Here is a 27914-nt window from a genome sequence, read left to right as displayed (position 1 = left end):
ACAAGTGAAGTAGTGTTGGCATGTAAGGTCTCCTCCTGTCCAGGTCTGTACTTGAGAATCCTTCCTGTTGGCGCCTGTAATTGATGTCCAGTGGTAGTGCATGAGGGTCCCCGTTAACCCCCAACTCCGTTTTAAATGAAGTTTCCCTTTATTGATTCTCACATGTATAGATTCCTGTGACCCCACAGCGAACAGGACACAGAATGGTCCCATCATTCCGGAGTCCCTTGTGCTGCCTCACATGTAATGCTGGGAAACCATGAACTTGCCCTACACCCCTGAAGTCTTGCCTTTTCCAGAATGTCATATAAATGAACTTATTCAGAATGTAGCCTTTCGTGCCTAGCTTCTTTCACTGGACATAATGTGTTTGAGAGTCATCCATGTTGTTTCCTGCATCATACATATGTGTGCACTCATGCACATGTGTATTCACATTTCATTTTAAAGTAAGTATGGCATCAGAAGAAGTTGCCAAGGCAGTACCAAGTGGTTTCCTGGACCCTCAGCCAGTTTCCTCCAATGATTGCATCTGACGTAACCATAGTACAGAATGGGTTCCAGGAAACTGACACCACCGCCAGGTGCGCCATTCATTCCGCCACATGCACAGGCGCGTGCGGCCACCACGTCAGCCAGCACACAGAGCTCTCCCCTCACCAGCAGGTCTCCCCAGCGCAACTGCTCTGTGGTCACCTACTGCTGCCCCCACCCCCATTCCTCACCCATGGCAGCCACTGGGCAACTCTTCTCCATCTCTGTAATAGTGTCATTTGAAGAATGTTACATAAATCAAGTCGTACAGCACGTGACCTCTTGCCATTGGTTTCTTCCTCAGTACAAAGCCCTGGAGAGGCTGTTCATTCCTCCTTATTGCTCAGGTGTATTCTATTGTAGATGTGTGGCCGTTTGTTTACGTATTCACCTGTTGATGGACATTTGGATTATTTCCAATGTGTGGCAAGTATGAATAAAGCTTCTATAAATATTTGCATATAGATGTTCTGTTTCTCTTGAATAACACCTACGAGAGGAATGGCTGAGTCATATGGTGAGTGAATGTTTATAAGGAACTGCCACCCTGTTTTCCAAAGTGGTTGTATCATTTGCATTCCCATCAGCAATGCACGAGGATTCTAATTAGCTGTTCTTCATCCTTGCCAGCACTTGGTGGGTTGTTTTTTGTTTTTGTGTGTTTTGTTGTTTTGTTTTGTTTTTGGGGTGGGGGGATTGTTAGCCATTCTAATAGATGTGACGTGGTATCTCATTGTTTTAATTTGCATCTATCAGGATAGATTTGGAGTAAGAAAAGGAAAACTCTGTTTGAAGAAACATTACTTTGATTTTCTACTTCATAGATTTATATTTTCATTTATCAGTGAATCTATAAAAGGTCGCAGAGTCACTGGGTCCAACCCAGGCCTCAGGAACGTGAAAATGGAAATTTTATGGAGACAGTTACCTTCTGTTTTAAATGATTGACAACTCTGGTTGTCAACTAGTCCCTGTGCTGAGTGAAAAAAATTAATCTAGTCCCCATTAATTACCTCAAATAATTATACAAAATGTATATTACAGAGGCACTGTGTGGATAGAAACTGTGTTCCTTGAATTATTTTCCAGGACATTGAGAACGCGTGGTGTTCTAAGGAATCCCAGTGGCATGCATTTGTTGAAAAGGCATCAGCAGGGCTTTAGTGGGAAGTGCACTGGGTGGAAGTTTGAAAGTTTCATCTCCTCTGCAAAAGGAAGGTTTGGGTTCCCTTCAGCCACATTCCCTGGTCCTGGGCAGGAAGGGACCCCTTCCCAGTGCCAATTGGACAGGTCTGGCCCCTCCTGTAGGTTTGGGGTATTCTGTGACCTCAGGAGTTTAGACTGGGGCGACTTAATGTCATGAGGAGAGTGTCGATCAAGAGTCAAGAGGCCAAGCTCAGCTGAGGGCTTCGATTTCCTCATTCATTAGACAAAGTTTTCTTCTGCTCACAGGTACCAAGATTCTAGGAACTGCTTCTGAGTCTGGGGAGGAACAGCCACATCCCATCCTGGATGCGGAGGCGAGAGGGGGCTTCCTCTCTCCTCTAGTTCCACGTCGCTGGCTTTTCCTGCCCTCCCCATGCACCGGGCCTTGTTTGCAGGCTTGTGGGTGAGGAGACAGGCCGTGCTGGCAGCGTTACAGGGCAGACACCTTGGGATGGAGCTGGGGGAGTGGGGCAGAGCCAGGGAGAGGCTGGAGAGGGCAGGTCAGTGCAGGAGGCAGGGCCCACCTGGCCGCCGAGGAAGTATCAGACACAGACAGACAGTTCTGGGCGATGGGATAAGCAGACAGCATGCCCTCACCCTCACCTCGTTATCAGGGGATGTCCCTCCAGATGGCTCGGCCCAGGAACTGGAAGGAGAGGAGTGTCTTGAAATTAAAATGGCACAGGAGGTACCAGTGACACTCATTAGAGGAAGGTACATTCCTGTGGGACACTCAAGGCCGTGTCTTTCTGAAGCAGGGGCCATTAGGATGCTGAGGCACAGCCCGTTGTTGGGGGGGGAGCCTGGAGACAGCCCAGGCGCCTGTCTTTCCTCCTCTCACAGACCCTACGTTTACTCCCAGCCCAGCAGAAGCAGCAGAGGCAGAGGCAAGCACGCAGCAGCTGGCCACAGCCCAGGCTGCAGTGTGCCAGGCTCAAAGGGACAGGGCCCAGGCTCCTGGGACATTGTGGGAGGGGCTGGGTTTCCTCAGAGAAGGCTCTGGCCCTGGGTTGGATGGGATGTCCCTGTGGAGGACAGGAGGGGGTCACTCCAGGTGGAGATCTGGAGGAGAGGCCAGCGTTCCTGAAAACACACTCAGGTTGAACTCTGGGGGTCTCCTCTGGGGACAGTGGCCTTCCCAGAGGGAGGGAGGCACCCCCACACAGAGGCTTTAGCAGCCCCGCCCTCGTGGCACCAAAGGCGATGGGGTGCGTCAGGCAAGGATGCAGAGAGAGAGCCTCCTTCTCCTGCCCTAATTCCACGTGACTTCACGCGTGGGCATTTTCCTTAGGTCAGAGGCAACCAGCCCTTTAACACCTTATTGGAACAGAATTACCTGTGTATGCCTGTATGCTCCGTGCATCTCCTCCGTTTCCTCCCTCACAGTGCCTGGGGACTGATCATGTGAAGTTGTTAACTCTGTTGCTTAACACCTGTGAAGTCCTAGCTTGCCACAGAGCAACTCTCCTGTGTACCAGTGAGTAGATGGCTGTGAATTCTTGTTTCATGGCCTCCAGCATGATTGGCTCCTGACTTTCAGGTAACAGATCTGTCCTCTGAGTTGTCACCACACCCATCTCCTTTCATCCACGCTGAGGAAAAGAGCCCTCCACTTAGCAAAGGCCTAGCCCAGTGTCCTGCAGGAGCGTTCCGTGTCCCCAGCATCCCTGGAGAAGAGAAGCAGCCCCTGTAAGTGCTGTTACTAATAACGCTGGCAACATCCACCTCCAGGAGCCCATCTTGATCTGTACCCTGGGGACCCGTAAGCCCAGGGCAGTGCTCTGGGGGCTAAGACTAGAGACCCACCACAACCCTCTGCCTCTTCTTTCTCCTTGAATTTCCTTTTACTTTAATTATTTGTGGGACCACAGGGTGGTTGAGAGGTTTCTCCAACCCAGTTCTCTAGATGTGGGTAAGGTTACACCATCCTAGCAGGACCACCCTGGTCTTAACCTTCTCTAGAGAATAAGGCCTCCATGTACCCCTCTCCCGCCCCCGCCCCCACCCTTGGGCCCTGGTTGCAGACCCATTGCTATGGCTGACCATCATTCAAGGTTTGTTTTCTTCTCAGGTATGTAGATCATTTAGAATGTTTCTCAAATCAGTTTTCCACCTGGCATTTTCGGTGGCGAACTGCTTTTACAATCGGGTGGAATTACCTCTCCTTTAAGGTCCTTGTCTTCCATCGAAGTCTAGTGGGTTTTGTTTACGTTTTACAAAGTCATGGTTAGGCATCATCTTTTGTGGGCCATTTAATTGATCGGCCCTCCGCAGCCTTCTCTTCTTCACATTACAGAATTTTATTTCTTTCTCCTTACAGAGGGGCCCCACGCCCGTGGGAGACGTGACCAGAGTGAAGAAGTAGGGATATTTCCCCTCAGTGACTAAAACAAAGGCAGCCAAGTTCCATATCTCATGGTCCAGGGTCAGCAAGCGCCTGGTGGTTGGTCTGGTTCTGGCCATTACTGGGGTGTAAATCTAGATCTCAGTGGGCTCCTTTACATAGAATCCTTCCAAGTTCAAGACGACCCCAGGGAGGCTGGGACAGGCCCAGGGCAGACCCAACCCTGAGCCCTGCTGAGAGCCATGGCGGCTTCCTGGGGAAGCCGCGGGCACCTGCTTGTCCACAGCAGGTTCGTTTTGGAAGGATCCACAGCTCACCCCTCGCTTCTCTCAAGCGCAGGTCACCTGCCTGGGAAGCCCCTGCTGACCCCCAAGGCACCCACTGGTGGGTGTGCCGAGAGGCTCTGTCTACAAGATGGATGAGATCTGGCTCTATTCTAAGGAACTGAAATGCGTCATTTAGTCAAAGTCTATGATACAAATAGCCCTTCTGTGGGAGCACGATTAAGAATAAGCAGTTAGGAGAAATTTTTCAGCTCTTGAGAGATTAATTGAAGTAGAGTTAAAAAAAAATAGACCTATTTCCCTCGTCTTCCCATTGGTGACGTGTGCGGGCAGACATGGCTACTTTTTGCTGCCTCCACAGACAGAATAGCACCTGCACATGGGGTGGGAGCATGTCTCAGCTAACTGACCCCACAGCGGGTTGTTGCATCTTTGTATGGTACTGAGTGGCTGGATGCTTGCCCAAGCCTGAGTGCGTTTCATTCTTTGAGTTTGGTGCCTGAATGTTTGCGTGAGCAACAAAGAGTAGCCGAGTTCCCCCTTGCACCCTCTAGGTCAGGGGACAGAAATCTTTTTCCGTAAAGAACAGACAGCAAGTGTTTTAGGCTTCGTGGACCTCATATCCTCTGTGGCAGCTGCTCGACTCTGTTGGGATGGTGGTGGGCAGGCAGCCACAGAGAGTATGCAAATAAAGGGCTTGGCTGTGGTTCCAATAAACCTTTATTTATAAAAGCAGGTGGCAGGCTCACTTTGCAGGCTGTAGTTTGCCCACTCCTGCTCAGGAGTCAGAGAGATGAGGAAGTTCCTTCCCTCTCCTTCACTGTTTTCAGGTGATGCATGGAAATAGTTTGTTCATTCAACACATACTTACTGTGCAGTCTGCTACTAGGCCAGGCTCTGTGATGTGAGTTTAGGAGAAAACAGAATATAAAAAGTTTCCTGATTCATGGGACTTACATTGTAGCAAGGAGACCGGTGTGACCGGAGAGGAGTATGAAGAAGGAGCCAGTGGAGAACTTTGAACTGAGAACTACATGATCTCTTAGGAGGGGAGAGCAGTAATCCAGGAGGGAGACGGTGGTAGCATGAACTGGAGTGGTATCAGGGAAGATAGTGAGGAGTACTTGGATTCGAGTATAATCATTGGCCGATGATTAATTCGGTATATTTTGAAGGTAGGGCCAGCTTGATTTCCTAATGGACGTGATATGTCTGAGATAAAGGATGTTTTGGGCCCAGCAATTGGACTATGGAATCGCCACTAACTGAGACGGAAATACTAAGGGTGGAAGCAGTGTCACACATGCTAACTTGGAAATTTCTCTAGTCATACAAGTGGATATAGTCAAGCCTGGCATTTGGGAGAGAGGTCTGAGCTGCAGAGGATACATTTATATGTTGTCATCATGGGATAATAATGGTATTTGAAGTGATGGGCTCAGATGTGATCGCCATGGAAACGGAAGTGGCTAGAGAAAAGAGGAGAGCCAAGACCCTGGGGCACTCCAGTATTAGATGTTGGGGAGAGGAAGAGGGACCTGCAAAGGAGAGAGAAGGGTGATGAGTGAGCTGGGAAGAGGAAACCAAGCGAGGGCAGTGTCCTGGAGCCAAGCGAAGAAAATATATCCGGGAGGAGGGAGTGATCTCCTGGGACAAGTCCTGCTTGTAGGTCTGGATCTGTTGTAAGATGAAGACTGAGTGTTGACCGCTGGATTTGGCAGTTTGGTGGTTCTTACTGACTGTGATGAGAGCAGTTTATGTGGAGGGGAAGATGGCCTGATTGGAGGGGTTTGGCTACTCAGAGGAGCAATTTAATGGCGGGGGGAGGAGGGAAGTAGGATTAAAAGAAGATTTTTTTGTTGTTTTTTTAAAAAATGTTTTTATTGATTTTTAGAGGGAGAGGAAGGGGAAGAGAGATAGAGATAGAAACATCAGTGAGAGAGAAACATTGATTGGCTGCCTCCTGCATGGCCCCAACTGGGGAGGAGCCTGCAGCCGGGGCATGTGCCCTGACCAGGAATAGAACCGGAGACTGCTTGGTGCATGGGTCGACACTGAGCCACTGAGCCACGCCGGCCAGGCTTTGTTGTCTTTGATGTGGGAGAAGCAGTGCATGTTTGTACGATGGAAATCATCCAGTAGAGAACAAAAATTTGATAATGAGGGGGAGACAGGGAAGAACTGCCCGAAAGGTGTCCTTTAGTAGGTGAGAAAGATGGGGTCTGTACCAAAGGGAGGTTTCAGCTTTAGACAGCTGCTTCGAGGACTTCAGCTTCTGGCCAAGAGGGAGTACTTGGTACTGGACTCTCCATATACAACTAGAAAACCAGGAAGATTGTTACGGCTTCCTGTTTCACTGAGGACGCAGCTTCCAGAGATCCCCACCATCACCCCCTCCAGCATCCACCTCCGCACGCTCTGCTGCCCTCTGTGCCCTTATCTAGACCAGCTTCAGGCTTCACGGATTGTCTGCCTATTGTTTGTCCCTTTTCTACGTTGACTTCGGCTCTGATCTGTAATATTTCTTCTTTCTGGTCATTTGGTTATTTTTTTCCTTATTTTTAGCTTCATAAGGTAGATGTTTAAATCATTTTTAGACTTTCTTCTTTTTAGTGTAAGCGTTACATTATACATTTCCTTCGAAGCACAGCTTTGGCGGGACCTCACAAATATGAATAGGTAGGGCTTTTATTATTCAGCTGAGAGTGGGGACAGGGCAGGTGTGATGGGGGAAGAGGGCAGGGGGGCTGCTGTGACCCGGCCTCTGGGACTGGGGAAGAGCGTGGTCTCCTCTGTGTGCTAACCTGGCCACATTAAGGCTCCCTTAGCTTCAGAGCACCTTCGCATCTGCTGCTTAATGATATTTAATAACAACCTTGAACAGTCTACAGGGTGGGCATCATTGTCCCATTTTATAGATTAAGAACCTGAGATACCAAAAGACTAAATGGCTAGCCTGCAGTCATGACAGTTATTATTGGTAAACTGAGGTCTAGAATCCTTACAAATACTGCCGCATGTAACCACAACTGAAGCTATTTTATAGGTGTGAGAGGATCTGAAGCTCTAAGAAGTTAAGTAATGTGCCAGCATACACACAGCTGATCTCCGCTGGAGCCCAAACTTGAACTCGGGTCTGCTAAGGTCAGATGATCTTTTCACCTCACCCACCTCAACTGCCAGGAAAAGTATACATGGAAACATTGCATAGTAAGTGGATTCAATTAAAACTACTTTAAGTTAGTTTTCATTCTGTATTCATGGGGCAGCTATGATTCTTTAGACTGAAGGAGGCATTTGTATTTCTCCAGTGGGTTCAAGCAGGCTAGTTTGATTACACAGGGTATTTTTCTAAATAAAGACAGTAGTTTGCTTTAGATCCTCCAGACCATTTTATAGATACACTGACTTAAAATTAACCAGTTTATTAGATTATTTGCCCAGTGTGCTTTGCGCATATGCCTGGCCTCTGTTTGTGTTGTGCGCAGTGTCTAAAGGTGTACATATGCAATTTGGTTTACCTGCTGCAGGACAAAGTCTGAGCCAGCTCCTGGGCGCCCCATGTAATAAATAACCCTCAGATACTGTTCATGCATATTAATTAATTAATCTCCGTATTGAAGTTTCTGATTCTGAAATTCAGAGGATGGTAGGTCCTGTAAGATCCATGAAAATCACAATCATCTAGTTCTTTTAAAGGTTTAAGTTGTAAAAATAACTTTTGAGGTTTTATGTGTTGTTTTTTGATTTGGAAAATTTGATTAATATTGTCCCTAAAATGAGCAATCTTACAAAGGCTTCAAAGAATACCCATAGAACACATCAAATGTTACAAAGGACTTTTAAAGCAAGCTTGTGAGGTTCGTGTTGCGATTCCCATCTTACTGATGTGTCTGAGGTTCGGATGAGAATGCTGTGCCGTGAGGGAAGGCTGGGACCCTACCGCTTCGCCCAGTGCTCTCATCACAATCACACACCTAGAAGCACCAGGACAGGTCAGGGCTCAGGCTGACCTGCTGGCCACAGCCCCATCCAAGGAGCACACGCCCTGCTCTTCCAGTGTTTTGCTTTCTGTGCCCCCTGCTTTGTTTAGCACGACCACCCAGAGCATTCGTGGGCGCACACTTGGCCTTTGAAGAGGAAAAGAGCTGGGATCCCAGCCGGTGTGGTTGAAGACATGCCTCAGTGAAATCCATCTCCCAGAGGGAGTCTCTGGGCAAGTCAGACACAAACTGTGAGAGATTGGCTCCCAGGAAGCACACCGAGACGGCAGTCACTTTTAGGGTGGGATCGTGGGATTCATCATCCCCACGTGTTCTGCTCTGGCCTGGCCTCTGGGCTGTTCGTTGGTTTGTGAGGTGCAAACGGCCCTCTTCCACTGAGCACCTGAAAATTCTGCTGGGGCTTGTGTGAAAGGTCAGGTCATGAGCTGTGGATGCAAGTCGTCTGTGTATTCATCAAAAGGCCGAGCAGTTCACAGAGGACTGCTGGTTGCCCTGGCAACCTCACAGCCCTCTAGACAGGGCTCCAAATAGACAAGAGGTGAGGACAGCAGGCAGCGTCTGTAGGATGGTTTTCTGTGCCTGAGCCGCCCCTGACAGCAGTCACAGCTACAGCCTGGACGCGAGAGGCCATGCTGGAAGCCTGTGTAACACAGACCAGTCCAGAGCCAATGTGGTGTGACTAGCTGAGCAGCGGATCACTGTTGCTTTTCCCTGACACAGTCCAACGCTCCTGGCTCCCAGGTTTGTCCCTGGAAACCAGGGGAGTGCAGCTGAGCTGGCCCAGCAGACGGATGCTTGGTGCCGTGGAGGGGAGGAGCTCTCAACTCCCTCTGCAGCCACCATACTCAGGGATTTTAGGGAAACGACCTCATCCTGCCTCAGTTTCCACATCAGTCGTGTGAGGCTGAGAACACATGCTCTTCCTTTATAAAGGCAGCTGTGAAAAGCAGATGTGACAAGAGCAGAGCGTTGCTTGGAGGTCACAAGTACAGTTCCCCAAACATACCGTGCCATCCTCTGGGAATAGAAGTGGAGACTCGGGATTGCTGCGTTTGCTAATTGTGAATTAAAAAATATTTCATAGTCTCCCCCCCCGCCCACCCCCCGACGGTTCCAATATCACCGGTATGACTACATGGATCTCGTTCTTCTTCCTGTGTGAGGGCCTGTTGTGGCTATATTAGCTTAAAGCCTCCGGCTAGAGGTCAGCAGAACAATTTCAGCTTGCAAACCAAATGGATTTTGACACCCATAGTGTTGTGGTTGTTTTGAAACTTGAATTGACTGACAATAAAAATCCAGATTTTTAGCTTCATTAAAAAAAATCAGATCTGGCTTCATTGCCATAGCAGGCGGGTGTCGGAGCAGCCGCCCCTTGGGCCCTGAGCTCCAGTTTGTGGCGTTTCTATGCTCTGCCCGGTTCAGCCCTCTCCACCCTCTCACAGGCCAGTGTCAGTTTCATGTCAGCGGCATTCACACTGCAAGTCCATCTGCTCCCTTAGATGCCTTGGCTGCCGGAGTCTTTTCAGTCCGTCATCTCGTATCCAAAAGTGCCAGGTGAAAATCCGGCCAGTGGCCCCAATGCCTGTGGAACCCCAGTGTGGGGGACAGTGCAGGTCGGTTATAGGCTGTTCACAGTCTTGGCGACTCAGCTTTGCGACATCCTCAGATACACTTGGATACACCTGCTGCATCCAAGTTGCTGGTGCCCTAAAGCACTTTCCTCATCCACCGAGTGTCTTTGAGGCCAATTACGTCTTAGAATGGTCTCTTGAGCTCTGTTTCCTCCTGCCTACTGTCCCTGGTCTTAATTAACACCTGGTCTTAGCACTGGTCTTCTGGTCTCCTTCTTCTCCAGTCTGTTTCACTTCCCACAAAACAAACACAGCCCACTTTCCCCTCCACTTGGAAAGCCCTGCTCTCTAAAGGATGAAGTCAGAACTGCTGATAAAAGGGCTCCCCATCTGCCCTGACCAGTTTGGCTCAATGGCTAGAGTGTCGGCCTGTGGACTGAAGAGTCCCAGGTTCGATTCCAGTCAAGGGCATGTACCTTGGTTGCGGGCACATCCCCAGTAGGGGGTGTGCAGGAGGCAGCTGATGGATGTTTCTCTCTCATGGATGTTTCTAACTCTCTATTCCTCTCCCTTCCTCTCTATAAAAAAATCAATAAAATATATTTTTTTTTAAAAAAAGGGCTCCCCATCGAACCCTAAAGCACTGCTCCGTCCCAGCTTCCGCCACACACGGGCCTCCTCCCAGTTCTCCACAGACCCTGGCCTGTCCCCGAAGATGGCCTTTGCCTTCCTCAGCCTGGAATGCACTCCACAGCTTGCAGACCATTTCTTAAACATGGGCGATGTGTGTTGTTGCATTAGGCCAAGTAAGAGAGACTATAAATTATAGTAATGCCATCTATTATCACCTTGATTTCACAAGAGAAAGAAAAACTGCAACACTTCCGCAGTGGAAAGTATGTCATCTCAAACCAAAGCTGCTTTCAGTGGAATAAACCTCGCTTTCTGAAAAACGTGCTCCCTTGCCCTTATCTTCCCCATTTCCCCTCAGGTCACTGGAAAACTCATCGCCAGTGCCTCTCCTGGGCTTGCTTTTGAGACCCCTGCCCTCCCATCTTTCTCTTTCCAGATAAGCCCCGCCCATCCTTCTAGTTCCGTTTTGCACGCTGCTTCCTGAGTGGAGTCTTCCCCGACTCCCCACGGTAACGGTGGCCCCTCTCCCCTTGTGTATACCCTTGTGACGGCGATAGACATGGCCTTTTAGTGGAAGCTTCTTGGGCACATGGGGAGGGAGTTATACCACAGACCACTAAGGCCTGTTAAACGTCTTCTTAACCTACCCCTTCTCCCAGATTTCCATCCCTCGGGCAGCTGTGCTCCCCTCAGTTTTTCTTTTTAGAGTTTCTCCTTCGGCCTTTCCCGGCCTCCCCCTGCACCCTCACTGCCTACACGTGCACTGGGAGAGTCCAGTTAACCTAAATCTGCCCAAACCAACCGTGTGCCTCAAGCAGTGCGTGAGTCCAGCCACCCACATATTTATCTACTCAGTCTTCCATTTTTTAAAAAATTTTTATTTTATTTTATTTATTTTTATTAAATTGATTGGGGTAGCATTGGTCAACATGAACATATAGGTTTCAGGTGTGGGTTTCTATGTTACAAGATCTGTATATTGTACCATGTGCTCACCTCCCAAAGTCAAATCTTCTCCTGTCACCATATATTAGGGACCCCCTTTCCCCCCCACCCCCTTCCCTCTGGCAACCACCACACTGCTGTTTGTGTTCATGAGTTTCAGTTTTAGATCCCACCTATGAGTGAAATTATATGGTTCTTAGCTTTTTCTGACTGACTTATTTCACTTAGCATAATATTCTCAAGGTCTGTCCATATTGTTGCAAATGGCGCTGTTTCATCCTTTCTCATGGCTGAGTAGTATTCCATATGTATATGTGCCACATCTTCTTTATCCAGTTCGCTATCTCGGGACTTTGGTTGTTTCCATGTCTTGGCCATCGTGAATAATGCTGCAGTGAACATAGGGGTGCATATATCTTTACAAAGAAATGATTTTGATATTTTCATGTATATACCCAGGGGAGAGGGATTGCTGGGTTGTATGATAGCTCTATTCTCAATCTTTTGTCTACTCAAAGTCTTGTGGCCCCATGTAAACTGGTAAACTGTGTGAGGTACTCGTGGTAGAAAGAAGTCACCTTTGCATGCTTTGCCTTACACACACACACACACACACACACACACACACACTTCTATAAACAAAACAATGAACAAATAAAAGTTCTGCGGTCAGTAGTCACACAGTCCATGAGGAACATCCCTCATATCTTCTCTCATTTGATACATTTCTTGTTCTGATAACCACAGTCCCCATCTTCTTTAGAATGAGGAATAAAACATTTTTAAGACATTGGGGCAACTTCACTGGAACACCAGTACCTGTAAACACCAGTGAAACACAGATGAAAGCTATGCTCTCTGGAGCCCAGATCCAAGCAGGGGTCTCTGAGAGTGGCACGGAACGGTCCCTGGTGTACTTGCCAAGTGGGCTCAGTGTGCACAGGCTTATAGCAACTGCATGCATTGCTTGTTCCTGTGACCCCTTTGGCAAGCTTCCTGGCCCTGGCTGGCAATCCAGTTTGAGAATTCGGAGAAGAGAGGCCCCATGCTGGCACCAGCCTGGGACCTAGCAGATCAGCACACTGACTGTACCCTGGACTTTCTAGAAACTGCCTACAACTTAGCCAGATCTGCTGTGGGCAGGGTCTCATGCCAGCCACATACAGAGCAATGAGATTCTGGGAAGAAATCAGGCCCTCTGTGCTCTTTCCTCTCTTGTAAAACATAGGCACCGCTGGTTCCCTGGGGCCTCCATCATTACATAAAACTCTTCCTCATCGGGTGAAGGGATTAAGCAGAGAAAGAAAAAAAGGGCTCATGGGCTTAGACAACAGTATGGTGATGTCCAGAGGAAAAGGGGAGTAAATGGTGGTGGAAGGAGACTTGACTTGGGGTGGTGAGCACACAATACAATATACAGATGAGGCATTACTAGAATTATGCACCTGAAACCTATATATTTTTACATTTTTATTTATTTATTTGAGAGAGAGAGAGAGAAACATTGATTGGTTGTTCCACTTATGCATTCATTGGTTGATTCTTGTATGTGCTCTGACCAGGGATTGAACCCACAATCTTGGCATATTGGGACAATGCTCTAACCAACTGAGCTACCTGGCCTGTGCATGAAACCTATATAATTTTATTAACCAATGTCACCCCAATAAATTCAGTAAACATTTTTAAAAAACCCTGTTTTTTATCTGTCTGAGGACAGAACTGCCAACACCATGGCATACGACACTGTGCTGAGACCAGAGGGAGCAGAGTGCCCACAGCATGTCCAAAGGCTCTGCCCACTGACTATCCCTCATGTGGCTCCCTGCTTCCGGGGGCCTCCTCGAGGCTGTCCACAGCGGGCCATCTGTCTTCAGGGGCCTTGAGAGAAGAAGTACATCCCCCCTTTATGAACAGTGTGTCTCTCCCCTGGGGTTGTTTGTCCAAACCCACAAATGAGCAGGAGCATCACTTTATCTTCCAGAGAAATGACGCGACCACCTGAGGATGAGAATGTGGAGGAAACGCTGTGTCTGGCGGCGACGACAAGGTACAGGGTAGTGTCCAGGCCACAGTGACTTGGATGGCAGAGATGGTGAGGGGGTGATAGAGGCCATGCTTCTTGTAGGAGAGCCCAGCTTAGACCTTTAATGTACCTTATTTGATACTATGTTGTGTTTTTATTTGTTTGAATGGATAAAGGGAAGAGAACTGAAGGATGTTTAGTTTTTATCAAGGTCACCTGGCTCAAAACTTAGCCACTGAAATGAAGCCATATCCTTTGGCCAACTTCTTAGGAGAAGGTTGTGTGGTGGGGACAGGTGTGGGCCTTTCACGAGGAACAGGCTGGTCCCTGGTGCACCGTCATCCCGCTGGCCACGGCTGCTCACATAGCCCAGCCCCCCGACCTCTGATGGCTCTGGGGGTCTCTCTCCTCTCCTGCCCCATCACTGCTGGCTCCTGGTGTCTCCAGCCGGTATAAAAACTTCCTTCCACCACCCAGTCAAGCCTTTTTAACAGGGCCCTTCTCTAGAGGCAGTGAGATACGACATCCTTTAAACAGGGGCCGAACCAGACGCACCCGCTGATTCCCAGCATCTGGGAGCAGGTGCATCCTCGGCTGTCTCTATGGGGATGAGCAGGCATCCAGGCTCATGCCTCCTTTCGGGCGTGCTTGGCAGCTTAGCAACGGACACGCAGGCCAACGTCACTCTGCCTTACATTACACCCTGAAGTGGAACAACTCAAGTGCTCAGTAATATGAAATGATTGGTGAAATCGTAGTCTATTTGTAACAGCTTTTAGTGATCATGTCCTTAAAGATTTTTCAGTGAGATGGGTGAAAATCTCATGATATAATGTTGAATCCAAAAAAGACTATAAAATGACATAGATAATATAAACCCAATTATGTGACATATATAGATACATATTATATATACAAATACATATACATATATATATGAAAGCAGGAAAGAGATGTATAAAGTATAATTTGCCTTTGAGAGATGGGGTGAGAAATGAATTTGTCTTTTTAAAAATTTCCATGAGTTTTTGTTGTTATAGTAAGCATATATTGCATAACTAGAAAAAAAACACCTTATATGTATGTATTAAAGCAAAATATACACATATGTGTGTATATATTCTGTTTCCCAAGAGGTCTGCGTGTATATATCTGGCCAGAGAATCCGGGGTCATCTTATACTCAACCTTGATGGTCGTCTCTCTCAGGGTCAAAGAGGGCCCCTGGAAGAGCCAAAAAGAACCTTCAGAAAACATGTGCTCCGCCAATTCTCTGCCCACCCAGTGCCAGGGAGGAGAGGGTGGAACCTGGCCACTAGACAAGTAGGAGTGGCGCCTGGCCGGCGTGGCTCCGTGGTTGAGCGTCAAGCTATGAACCAGGAGGTCACAGCTTGATTCCTAGTCAGGGCACATGCCTGGGTTGTGGGCTCAATCCCCAGTGTGGGATGTGCAGGAGGCAGCCGATAAATAACTCTTTCTCATCATTGATGTTTCTATCTATCTCTCCCTCCGTCTCTGAAGTCAATAAAAAAATTATATATATGCTGTATATATGTAGGAGTGGCTGTGCCCATACTCACAGTGACCATTTTTTTTCTGCTATTACAAGATCTCTAAAAATGTGCTAAATCTGTCTTCTCAATGATCTCCTCTCTGCCCCTCCCCACTCCACTTCCTTTGGGGGGAGGTTTTTGTTGTTGTTTGTATTGAAGGAAATCTGTTGGTTAGGCTGGATCCCCTCGCCTGGCCACAAAGGAGAACCCCATTCGAGACCTGTCCCTGTGATTCCCTGGGCAGGGAGCTGGGTAGGAGGCTGTCACCGCACCGGCTGAGAAGAGAACCCAGTGTTCTTGATCTCTGTTGTCAGGTGAAAAAGCATCACAGCAGAGAGGCGGGCAGGGGCGCCAAGGTCCCCTCTCTGGGTGCAGTAGTCGTGTGCTTCCTTTTCATGCATTTACGTAGGCATCTTGTGCTTCATTAGAAAAGGCTTTGAGATGAAATAACAGCATTTATATTCTTACAAATTTAGAATTTGGGGTTTACCCTAATTTATACGTTGGTAAGTGTTTTTTTAAGAGGAAGGGAGGAAGGAAGTGATGGAAGACCAAATCAGAGAAAAGGGAAAATAGAAGTAAAGAAGGAGACCAGAGGGAAAGCTCACGCAGAGAATGTGTGTGGGGAGGTCCTATGGAGTTTCCAATACTGGGGGCCGGGGGGGGGGGGGGGGGGGGGGGGGTGGCGGGGGGGGGGGACGACTCAGCCAGAGCCCCCTACTGGTTAAAGAGGCTCCGGACAGCAGACTCCTTTTATAACAGGCTCAGTGAGGAGAGAGCCAGGTAGCAATCTGGCTTTATGGTTTAATCATTTTAAAGTGCTGCCCAGAGATAGCTGGCACTGTGTGGAGACTGGTGGTGGAAGATGGCAGCTAAAAAATGGGAAAGGGACCGAGAGCCAGAACCACAGCCGGGGGGTAGCTGCCCACCTACCAGAAATTTCTATGGAACAGTTGGGAGTGTGTGTGTGTTACAGCAGTTAACTTGCCCAAAGTAATACACCCCAAGAAGAGAACTTAGGATTGCACAGGTGGGTTTCATTGCTTTTTCTATGTTTGTGCACCCTCTTTTCAATTAGAGTGCAAGTTCCTCTGGAACAATGTAAAAGGAATTATACGCCCAGAGAGCCTAGCATAGAGCCATGTCCATGGTGAGCCTTCAATAGATGCTGAATGATTGATTCGACAAGCTCCCCAAGGGATGAAACGGAGGCTCTGTGGATTGTCTCCGGTAGTAATTAGTACAGGGCTAGCTATGTGCTATTGGCTACTTGTAATAAACACTTTGCTATTAAGGAATTTGAGACCCAGTATATTCCTAGACAGTGGGGCTCTAGGGGAAAGAAATAATATAGATATGTCCAAAAATCCACTTACAATTTCACTGAGAGATATTTATCTCTTTAATCCTGGAGGTTATTGAATGTAACGGAAGCTTCAGGAGAATGGAAACAGGACTGTGATTGGGAGAAGGCTGTGTCCAACAGCCACAAATTGTGTGACTTTAAATTTCCTTGCCTCCAAGAGGACGCCAGTGGTTCCCAATTGAAATTCTGTGCATTAATGGCACACTGGCTTCCATTCGATTACATATCTATTTGTACTTCATGTGGTTTTGGTACACAACCAGATTTGGGAACCACTGGACTAGGGTATTCCTAACTCATGAGTCTGCCTTTTATAAAATGGAAATATAATTTTATTTTTCTGGCCTAAGGTTATAGAACTTAGACCTGGAAAGAGACATAGGATTGACCAATCCATCTCTTGGGGGGTGGGGGTGGAGAGGAAATGAACAACAACAAAAAGAACACCTTTAGGTAGTCCAAAAATAAAATGGAAAAATAAACACGATCTAAGATGATTGGGTAGAGGACATATTTTCTTTGACTGGATATTAGAGAATTCATCAAGCGTTATTAAACAGAGAAGGCAAAGGTTCCATTGCAGGAATTTAATAAATATTTGTTATTTAACCAATCAATGTGCTAATTCAAGCAGAGAAGGAATTTGTTGCTTGTTTCAAAGTCAGAACTTCTAATTGCCCTGTTCAGGATAAAAATACACTTGGTGTTCGCCTGAGCAACCCAAACTATCTACTCCATTATTCAAATACCCAAGAGGATTTAATGTATTCTTTGGCAACCAAAGGTAGAACTCCCATCAGACAGATATTAGCGATTACTGTTAGCTGTTGGGAAACATTGCACAATCCATGCCCTGTGCTCGACAGAGTAGGTTTAAATCCTGAACCCTCAGGCATTCCAGGCAGAACTCCTTCCCTTTGGGTGGCTGCATTTCCTGCCGCTGTATGCTTTACCATACCTCTCTCCAAGGGATGGCATGGTGCCCTGGCAGCCGGGCGCAGGCACTGGCCCCTAGTCTGGAACTGCCTGTCCCTGGGAGGGTGCCCAACACTAGAAAGTTAGAGATTCAGCCCCTCTGGCACTGAAGAGGTCGGCAACAGACAAAACTAGATATTCAAGTTTCAGAACCAGGGCAGAACCCAGCGATTGGGTCAAACATGGGAATAATTTGGGGAGTGAAGCAAGAGCATACAAGGCAGGGGCTAGAAAAGCGTGTTGGGCTAAAACCACCAGGCTGAGGGCAGGACTGGCCCCCAAGGCTGGACTGAGGTTGGGCCTGCAGATTTGGGATGTTTAGAGGAGATGGTGCAGGGACAAAGGTGAAGGCTGCTGCTGACCAGGCCGAACTTCACACTGACTTTTAGCCCAGTGTTCTTTTCTCTTAAATATTTACCTGTTACAAATTCTGCAGATCGGGGGACTTTCCACCCTTGAACCTAAAAAATGCAAATGAAAGAAAGGCTAAAGAGGGAGAAGGCTTTGACTGGCTCCTGCTAATTTGGGGAAAGCAGTTGTGTTTACCCAGATTTGGCAATTGCATGCTGGAGAACTCAGGCAAGGCAAAGCCACAGCCCGCAGACAGGTTCTCCTGGGCCCGGCTCACAATTCTTCACAAACTCTAGGAAAATGGGCACTTAAGTAGGTGTGACATAGGTCATCCTTTAAAAAGTAAGCAGAGCATAAAATTTGGGATTCAGTCAGAGATAATTGTTGCAAAAACTCATGCAGGACAAGGAGGGTTGAGACCCATCTCCAAGGCAGGAGAGAGGTGGGGTGGGAGGGAATACTGGTCTCAGAGTCAGAAAACCTGGCTTCTAAGCACAACTCTGCTACTACAGTTGCTCTGGCCAGTGTCCTCTATGATCTGGCTGCCACGTACCCAAGAGAGGAAAGAGATTCAATAGAATTACGTCTTTGCAAGTCCATGGGAGGGCGTTGCAGAGAATCTTCTCCTGTGATTGAAGCCCACAACCCTTCCTTCTTCCTCAGCCCCTCAGATATTCTTGGCTGAGTTGAGGGGTAAACATTCCACTTGATTTGCCCAGTGTAGACCAAGCCTGGTGACCAACTCCACTGTCCCTCAGGAGCTTGGTGGCTGGTCCTCTAGCTACACCTCACCTAGTGTCCAATCGCACCCAATCTGAGAGCAGTAGAGAGAGGCTAAAATCCCTCTCACTATCCAGTAAAATTAGTGGGATCAAGTCATAGCAAACTAGCAGTGAGGGAAGCCGTCGAGATCCAAGAGAAGAGGGTGACTGGGGTTCCCATGGAGCCCCCTGGCTCCTTGGTGACTCTCCCATTACAGACTCTCTCATCCCCAGGACTCCTGGGGACACGGCAGCCAGCCACCCCTGCGGGCAGGTAGCTCAAGCTGGACTCACTTCTGAGAGTTCTCAGGACATTGTCCTCTGGAGTTGATGAAGCCAGTGGACAAGGAACTGCAGGACTAGAATTGTGATGGTCCACACAGGAATTGGAGAAAGTCCCCGTGGGCCTTTCATGAGAGAGGGCATGGATCTCCCAGCCAGGTTCTCTATGTCTGGCATATAGAACTGTGCTATGTGCCACATACAGGGTGTCCCAAAAATGCGTATACACTTTGACTAATTATAAAGGCAGTGTTTATTAAAATACATTTCATTTTCAAAATGTGATAGAATCTATGGACATTATGTGTATACGTTTTTGGGACACCCTGTATATATATTAATTCTCACAAAAACCTAGAAGAGTGAGTCATTATAGAGATGAGTAAAATGAGGGTGATGTGAATTAGGTTTGCTTAATGTTGCCAGCTAGCAGGCAGCAGAGCCAAGAAGTCAAGCTCAAGTTTGCTAGAGAGCAAAGCCCATGCTGTTTCCATGGAACCACAGACCTCCTCCTCAGAGACGTGCTCATCTGTGTGTTGGAGCTAAAGAATCCAAGGCTTACAGCCCATTCGGTTAAGGCCAAGAGTACCGTACTGACAACTTAAACCTTCCTTTATGTCTTCTCTTTCCCCTCCTCCCTCCTGTTCCTTTACCAATCTGGGAGATCCCTGGAGAGGGGCGGGGCGGGGAGTTTGGGCTGGGTCTGGGGGTGCACTCAGAGACTGAGATTCTGTTAGACAAACAAATGAGCCAGAGCCGTGGGTGCAATCCCACGGGGAGTCACTGAACGTGTACCACCAAGTGCTCAATGTGGACAGCTGGCATCTCCATTAGGGAGCAGGATAGTCACCCCAAGTATTAGGTGGCAGGTAGTGCTGCATATGACAAGAAGCCAGACGGAGAGCTCCAGGCAGCGAGGGCTCAGTCCTCAGTTGAGCTCGGAGGAGAGGAGTGTGGATGAAGGAAAGGGCTCCCAAGAGGCAGGAGGCTCAGGGACGCCCACCCTTCTTCAGCCCACACAGTGGCCAGTGTCTGGCTCAGTCCATGTTTGTTGAACAAATAAATGAAAACTGAAGGGTGGTTTGAATTCCAACAGGAAAAAAGTGAGTTGTGATGAGATTCCAAGAAAGAGGAAGCACACCAAAGAAGTCCTGGGGCAGGACTAAGTGTGCAGAGGGAGGAAGGACCCTGTGGTCCATGTTGGGAAGGAGGGGTAACTGAGTGTTGAGTGGAACCGAGAGATGCAGGGCCTTGAGTGCCTAGGATGTGTCTGTTCTGTCCTGTGGGCACACGGCTTGCAAGCCCTCAGGCATCTCCACTTGGCTGCCTCATAAGCATCTTGTTTCAAGCTGAGCTCTTGATCTCCAGCCCCACCCACCCCCTAAGTCCCAGTCTTTCACATTTTTGCTGATGGCAAATGCATCCTTCCACTTGCTCAGGCCCAAAATCTTGACGTCATTCTTGATCATGTCTAGAATTTAACCCCTTCTCACCACATCCACTCACCACTCTAGTTCAGGCCCCTCACCTCCTGCCTGGATCACCACTGCGGCCTCCTGGCTGACCTCCCTGCACACATCCTTGCTGCCCTCGATCTGTTATGCAAGTCGGATCTCCTCACTCCTTTACTCAAAACCTGTGGCTGGCTGCCATCTCTGTCAGTGAAAGGCCATCGTCGTCAACGATGTCCTTCAAGGCCTGTGCTGCGCTTCCCTCAACCCCGCACAGCCTCAGCCCCTCTGCCCCCCTTCCCCCCAAGGACCTCAGAATGTGACCTTATTTGGAAATAGGTTTCTTAGAGAGCTAATAAAGGTAAAATAAGGTCATTAGGGTGGCCCTAATCCAGCAGACTGGCGTCCTTACAAAAAGGGGACATTTGGACAGGGAGACAGACAGGCACAGAGGGGAGTTGGTGTAAAGACACAGAGGGGAGCCAGCCCCGTGAGATGGGAGTGGAGATGGGAGTTGTGCTGCCATAGCCCAGGGGCTGCTGGGCCACCAGATTCTCCCTCAGCCCCAGAGGAACCAGCCATGCTGACTCCTATTCATCTTGAACTTCTAGCTTCTGGAAAGAACCGCGAAACTATAGCTTCAGCCACCCAGTGTGCAGTTCTTTGTCCCAACAGCCCTGGAGTATTAACACGGATGGGATGCCTTCTCTTGGCCAGGCAGTCAGCCTACTGTGGGCAGAAAGTGGAGAACGCAGACCTCAGCTCCCTGCTGCTGACAGGGGTGTGGAGAGGGCCTGGGGTCAACAAGGTAGGACGTGGGCCTGACGCCGAGGAGCAGGAGAGCTGCCCAAGGCTTGGTGGGCACCACAGACCAGCATGTTGGTTCCCCCTCTACATCCTGGCCCTGTGCTGTTGGCTGACCACTCCACCATCCAGGCCTCCACAGCGTCACCTGCAAAGGGAATTTTTGGAGTGGGTCTTGTCCACAGCGCCAGTTAGCACTCCTTGTTCTGAGCCATTCTCAGAGCTCTAACAGCGGCAGAAGTCAAGAGGAGAGGACATTTGATTAAACCGTGAAAACACTATCAAAAGAACTATTACTTTTCAGAGCCCAACTAAATGATTAAAACACTTCATATGTCCCCCCCAGCTGGCTTTGGGCAGCATTTATTTCTAGCCTGGGCTGATGTCATGGGTGGAATGAATGGGGAGATGAGTCAGGGCCTGTGTAAGGCAGAGCCCTCCGCGGTGGCGACTAAATACAGCTAGTGTAGCCTCTTACGTTCAATTAAAAAGCAGACATGGGACAGGAAATGGGAAGGAAGCAGGCCAGAGGAAGAACATTTCGGTCTATCAGGGAATAGATTGTGCAGAGTGGCCCCGAATGATGCCCAGCTGGCAAGCTTCCCATGGGCTCTGCTGCTTCAGTCCCAGCAGAAGTGCGTGTCAGCTGTGTCAACTGCTATAAATAATGACGGGTTTTGCAAAAAGTACCTCCAAACAGCAAGCTCGTGTCCTGTGGGAGCTACGGCTCCGAGAGAGCCAGATTTGGAAACAGGATTGCCCTCCTCCGAAACCGCGCCCGCAGTCTGCAATCAGGAAAGCGTTGAGCAACCCACGTTCAAGCACTCACTGCCCAGGGGTGGGAGTGGGTTTGGGGGAGATTGTGACACATTAGTCTGGACATGACACGGCTGTTACTTAAGCTGGAAGTAGGGACATGAGAGGTTACCTGTGGACGCATCCACTCAACCCGAGAAGTTCATTCAACATCACCTGCTCCTTCCCAGGCGAGAGACCCTAGAGATACAAGTCAGATGATGTTCTGCTTTAAAAAGCTTACAATTTCAGATAAAATGCCTGGGAAATATGATAACTGTGAAGGAGACAGAAAATAACAGGGCACATAGCCTCTTTCCTGAACCCAGCCTGGCTCCCTGGACCTGCCAAAAAAATCCTCACATAGTGATATTTTGTTCCAATAAGTGATGTAAGTTTTTAGAAATTCTTTAAATCAAATGCTTTCATCCATACTCAGAAATGACAGTATTTTACTACCTTTCTTTCTCTCAGCAGTGAGCAGTATTTCTCTTAAGTCTCCCAGCAATGTGGTCGCTACACAGTGGTGCTTCTGTGGCCTGGCGCATGGGGAAGAGCACTAGAAGTCGGGGGGATTGCCTGTTAATATTTATGTTGGGGTGCGGTGGTTAGGTATGTGGCATTTGGGAAGTAGTTACCTATCATCACCCTTCTCAAACCCTTGTGGCTGAGGAGGTGAGCTGAGTTCATTGCCCGCAGCCTACTGTTAGAGTGGCCTCGCTGGAATAAAGGAAGTGAGCCCAGTTGGAAGCTAAAAACCAGGCTAACGCGTTAGTGAAGACTTGTTCAAGCTGTGGTCCTTGGGCCCCCTGCGTCTGAGGCAGCGGTTCTCAACCTGTGGGTCGCGACCCCTTTGGCGGTCGAACGACCCTTTCACAGGGGTCGCCTAAGACCATCCTGCATATCAGATATTTACATTATGATTCATAACAGTAGCAACATTACAGTTATGAAGTAGCAACGAAAATAATTTTATGGTTGGGTCACAACATAAGGAACTGTATTTAAAGGGCCAGAAGGTTGAGAACCACTGCTCTAGAGGCATCCGAAGTGCTTGTTAAAGGGCCGATTCCTGGTTTGCCTAAGTGTCCTCCAAGTTTCTCCACAGCAGTCTCACGTCATTGTGGTGACGAATCCTTGTCACTGCTGTCCATCGTTTCTGACCAGAAGCCCTGGGCAGGGCACACCAGTGCTCTGAAGGAACCGTCTTGCTCCTCTCATCCTGATTTCTAGAGATTGCTTTTTCTGTTACTGTTCATTTACGGTCTCATGGGTTTTTTTGACATTTGTTTATTTGTTAGTTATTTTACTGTTGACAGTATTAGAGATGTTTCCCATTTTTCTCCCTTTTTGCCCCCCTCCAACCAACTCCTGCCTCACCTCACCCTAGGCCTTTCCCATGCTATTGCCTGTGTTCATGGATTGTGCGTATATATTCTTTGGTGTTACTGTCTCATGATTTTTAAAACTTATTATGAAAATTTTCACATAGGTGACAGTAAGGAACTATAGTCAGTGATGTTGTAATAACTACATAGGGTGTCAGATGCATACTAGACTTAACTGGGGGATCACTTCGTAAGTGATACAAGTTTCTAATCACTGTATTGTATATCTGAGACTAATATAACACTGTATATCAACTGTAGTTGAAAAATTCTAATTAAAAAGAAATAGATGAAAGTAGACAGAATAGTAAAATAACCTCATGTGTCCATCATTGGCTTTAACGCATCAACTCATAACTAATTTTGTTTTAACTGTGTCCCCACTAATGTTTCCCACCCCTGGAAGTCCCAGACATCCTGTATTTCATCTGGAAATATATGTTATATGTATCAAGAACTACTGCTCCGGGGGAGGAGCAGCCCAGAGGAGAGGGGGCTGGAGAGCCCCCTGGGTGGGTAGCCTGCTGGGGGTAGCTGGGCTGCCCTGAATCTGCTATGTAGAGTTTGTCCTGGGCACATTCTGGGATCTCTCATGGCTCTAGACGCAGCACGGCCCTGTCTTGTGAAGGGCTGTCCCTCCTGGGCTGTGGGAGGGCCAGACGCGAGGGCATTCGCTGAGGCCACTCGCTGAGGCCACTCGCTGAGGCCACACGCTGGGCTGGGGAGGAGGAGACATCCTGGCGTGGACACAGCTGAACACTGGGGCTGAGGTGCAGTTTGGTACAAGGGACGTGCTTTGTTATAGTTTGAGTATTTTGCCAGACTTTTTCCACTCTTCAATGGGTTTGGTTTTTGAATTTCCTCAGCATTTTGTCCTCACTCCCTTACTCCCTACAAATGCTTAATTTCAAAAAGCATTCACTCCTCTGCAGGAGTACATGAACCAGGAGGTTGCTGGTTCGATTCCCAGTCAGGGCACATGCCCGGATTGCAGGCTCGAAACCTGGTGGGGATGTGTGAGAGGCGGCCAGTTGATGATGTTTCTCTCTCATCGATGTTTCTATCTCTCTATCCCTCTCTCTTCTTCTCGCTCTCTGAAGAAAAAAAAAAGAAACTTTTCTCCCTTTTTAAAGAAAAATATGGCCATGTGCAGAATAACAATTTCTGTTTTTATAGGGAAAATCCAAGCACTTCATCGACTGCATGATAAAATGCCACTTTATGCTTTTGTAGCCACTATAGGCTGTTTGTGATCCTCCACAATCCCCACAGTCCACTGTGCTACTGACCCGGCAAACTGGGTGCATCCCAGACAACGAGGAAGCCAGAGCCCCGACCGCGTAGTATCAGTGACACAGATTTCGAGAATAAACCACACACCCAAAAGGCAGGCACTGCAAGGGAAGCTTTTCATCACCTCCGAGTTAGACGGTTCCCACCAAGTTTCTCGAGGGGATGTGTGATGATAGGGTCTGGATTGATCTTTGGTCCAGAAAGCAAAGGGCTCTTGCTGTTGGTTTGCATGTAGTTGGCAACTTCACATTCTGATTTCTACTCCAGCACATGCCTGGTAGCAAAGGTCTTTCGTCATTAGGCGAACTCGGTTGAAAAGAGCTGTATTTCTTCAGCATTAGGACACCACTCTGCTGCTTGTGAAAGACCCTGCTTTCCATGCAGGGAGCAAAGGCTTGGGAAACAGGCTCCGATTCCTCAGCCTTGTCAGTGCCTTGTTGCCCAGGCGCTTGGGTCCCTAACGACACTTGGTAGAAGCTGTTGGGTGAAATCCGCCACTGAACAAGGCACCCCAGAAAAAAGTAGAGGCACCAGGTTCCATTTTTCTTGTTGCTTCTTTAACAGCTTGATAAATTGGACCTGAGTAAAAATGTGAAAAATTAAGTTATAACCTTTTCACCATATAATTGACAAATATTTCAAAGAATAATACCCTAAAAAGCAATGGTAGGAAAGGGGTCCCTGATAATGGGAGTATAAATTAGCACAACATTTCCTTCTGTTGTTGTTAATCCTTGCCTGAGGATATTTTTACCATTGCTTTTTTTTTTTTTTAAGAGAGAAAGAGAAACATCAATGTGAGAGAGAGAGACACATCGATTTGTTGTCTCCCACACATGCCCCAACAGGGGCCAGGGATCAAACCTGCAACCCAGGTACCTGCCCTTGACCCAGGAATCAAACCTGAGATTTTTAATCTGAAACACATGCAGGAGAAGGTACTATGGAGTCAGGAGAGCTGGGAGAATTCCAAGCTCAGAGTCAAGGGAATGGAGAAGTAACCGAGTAAATAAGCAGCTTTACAACTGAGCACCCAAGGGAGGTGGGTTCCTCCTCCACCCCCTGTGGGAGCAACAGCTCAGCAGTTTAGCACCAGCCACAGCCGCTGGCCAGCAGGGAATATTACCATAGCTCTGCTCTAGACTTTTCTCTCCTGTGGGAGAGCAAGGGGCGGGGAGACAAGTTTTGAGTCACAATATACAGATGGTATTCAAAGCCATGGGACTACATGGGATCACCTTGGGAAAGAAAGCAGATAAAGGAGGGAAGGGAGCCCAGGACTGAGCCCCAGGACACCCCAATATGTGGAGGACAGGTTTTCTCTATGGACACTGGATTATCTGCTCCTGTGTGTACTCGCATTCATGCCAGGGAGTGGAACAAGCTGTATCACAAATGGATACTGGCATGGAGATGAATCTGTATGCCTATGAGCACATCTGTGTGCATCCATGAATATGTATGCATTTGTACAGCTATCCACAGGCACAACACATATGCGCATCTGTTGCATACACCCTTTGTATACATAGGAAAAACACACATTGAGATGAATTGGGAAGGGTGGTATGGAACAATGAAAGTGAAATTGCTTTGGGCAGCATTGGCAATTATAATTAAAGGGCATGATGCAACATTGTGCAGGAGGGAGTTTGCTTATTCAGCATTTAGAACAATAGTAGGATTTTTTTTAAAAAAGTTTCCCAGATTATTTCTTTCTAAATATATGACGTTTTAACCTTGAAACAAAGTAAAATTGAGTTTGTTTAAGCTGAGAGCCTACTTCTGAAGAGAGCATTATCTAATTTAGTTCTCAAATTGTTCTGTTATTTTCAAGGGATGGGAGGAAAGAAAAGCCTAAAGCAAAGCTATGTTAATATTTTCTGCTCTTAAAATATAATGTACTCATCTACTTTATCAGTCAAGAGGGTTGTGATGGTTAATTTTATGTGTAAACTTGGCTGGGTCATGGTTCCCAGATGTTTGGTCAAACGTTAATCTCAATGTTTCTGTGGGGGTGTTTGGATGAGATACATATCTCAATTGGTGGACTTCACTCAGCTGGTGTGGCTCAGTGGTTGAGTGTCGACCCAGGAACCAAGAAGTCACCAGTTCCATTCCCAGTCAGGGCACAGGCCAGATTGTGGGCTTGATCCCCAGTAGGGGATGTGCAGTAAGCAGCAGATCGATGTTTCTCTCTCATCGATGTTTATCTCTATCCCTCTCCCTTCCTCTCTCTAAAGTCAATAAAAATATATTTTAGAATAAGTGAAAAGAAACCATAAAGGAAACATCCTGCATCAGAGGTCAGATTAAGAAAGATCTACGTGTTTTACTCTGACCGTGTCATCTATGCATTTTCACTCATATTTTAGCCACATATTTTAATGGTTTGTGTGAGCAGTCTTTCTAGACCTAGTTTTCAGTTTCCATATGCCAGATTTCTGTTCTACAATACTATATGTATTTTCTGTAATATACTCTCCATTTGACCAATCTGTTCCTCCATTATAAAAGCAAGGCTCAAAGAGCTCAACCTTCTAACATCTACCTAGCGCCTTATGCTCCACGTTGACTTCTAGAATGGACCAAGCTTGAGCACTGCAGTGCTCTACTTGATGTGTTTTTCATCCTCACGTAAACTGATTATGATGTGCTTAAGTCTGAGCCTTGGTTGGCTAGTTTTGTTTTTCCCTATCATTTGTTATATTTTCTTGTCATAATAAACAAGGAATGACTTCAAGCTAAATATTCATTTAACTGCCTCTAACACTCCATCTGCAGTAATTCTGTTTCCTCTCCCCCATTTGTAAATGCATCTCTTGATTTGGTACTGTGGTATAGAAATGCAACTCTGAAAGTTATATTTCATTTCAAATTGTTGATTAACCACTTCCCTGGAACCATTTTTTTAGTGAATTTCTATGAAAAAGAAGCCAATGCAAGGAAAACAAAAATGATATCAGAAATTTGTTCCAAAAACATGGTCCAGGATAAAGTAGGTCTGTATAAATTCATCCTGTTCCCATACACATTTTATATTTCCATCTATTCAGTAAAGATTATGGTTCATAGTGGTGATCCTAAAGAACTGATAGTAAAGTCCTAAAGTTAAAATAGTCTTGAAATCTTTGACATGCAATGTAACCGTTGAGGCTGGAAATAATAATTTATGTAAAACTGATTTTTCAACAAATGTTTTTATTTAAAAGAGTTTTCTGCTTAAGAACTTTTTTTTCATTAATTCCTATTTTACCACCACTGCCTCTGATTCCTCTATTGCTGGGGTCATGAGAGGTGCTGCGATAAACAGCACATATTAGAGAATAAGTCTGAGCCAGGTCAA

The 27914-nt window shown here is 47.4% G+C and overlaps 1 long non-coding RNA gene across 1 annotated transcript in view; it reads left to right on the top strand.

Moving 5' to 3' along the window:
- Positions 1–2087: 2087 nt before the first annotated feature.
- LOC139004831 (uncharacterized) overlaps positions 2088–27914 on the top strand; it is a 41527-nt gene continuing 15700 nt past the window's right edge. The window contains exons 1-4 of the long non-coding RNA XR_011470609.1: positions 2088–2143; positions 3281–3429; positions 7415–7578; positions 13509–13574. This is a non-coding gene — a long non-coding RNA (uncharacterized lncRNA). The remainder of the gene's footprint in view (positions 2144–3280; positions 3430–7414; positions 7579–13508; positions 13575–27914) is intronic.

Source organism: Myotis yumanensis, unplaced genomic scaffold, assembly GCF_028538775.1.
Source record: "Myotis yumanensis isolate MYYU_CA2020_CCGP unplaced genomic scaffold, mMyoYum1.0.hap1 SCAF_3, whole genome shotgun sequence".
NCBI classification, from domain to species: domain Eukaryota; kingdom Metazoa; phylum Chordata; class Mammalia; order Chiroptera; family Vespertilionidae; genus Myotis; species Myotis yumanensis.
Note: the sequence above shows the minus strand (reverse complement) of the source record. Positions and strands in the feature narration are given on the sequence as shown.